The following is a 698-nucleotide window of genomic DNA, read 5'->3' on the forward strand; positions in this document are numbered from 1 at the left end:
AGAATATTTATAAAATAAAATTTTAAGTGGACTCTGTATAATAAGATTAACCACATCAAGTACATGGAAAATAACTCACAAAATAGGTTCAAAATCTATACAATCATGGAAACACACACACATTAAAACACCTATGAACAAAATGTGAAGACTAATTTGCTACTTTGGTTTAGTGAAATAAAGGGAAAATTTTTGGATGGCAGTCGTTCTTAAACCTATCTACACAGCAAGTTGAATGCTTATTAAAATTTCAGGTGGGGGAAATAAAATAAAATAAAATTTCAGGAGGCTAAATTTAACAAACGAATAAACTGGTCCTAGAAAATGCAAGAAGTGCATTACACAAAATAGCTAAGAAAATCATGAAGAAGAAACAAATATGAAGGAATTAGAACCCAGAAGAAAGCATGGTACTGATCTAAGAAAGGGGAAAGAAGCCAACAACACACAGAATATTTGACAGATTAAAAACCAGTAACACATAAGTGATCTTATAATTACAAAAAACACTTGGATAATGAAAAAGGAAACTTTCAGTGTCCGAATAAACACTTGAAAAAAATTTTTTGCACTCCTACTCACATTATTGATATTAATTTGTGATGTGTATACAAAAAAGTAAAACAGTCTTGTTTTTTGTTTTTTTTTTTTTTTTTAAGTACTGGGGATTGAATTCAGGATCCTACGCTTGCCATGCA

Source organism: Octodon degus, unplaced genomic scaffold (assembly GCF_000260255.1).
Source record: "Octodon degus isolate 3935 unplaced genomic scaffold, OctDeg1.0 scaffold00172, whole genome shotgun sequence".
Lineage (NCBI taxonomy): Eukaryota > Metazoa > Chordata > Mammalia > Rodentia > Octodontidae > Octodon > Octodon degus.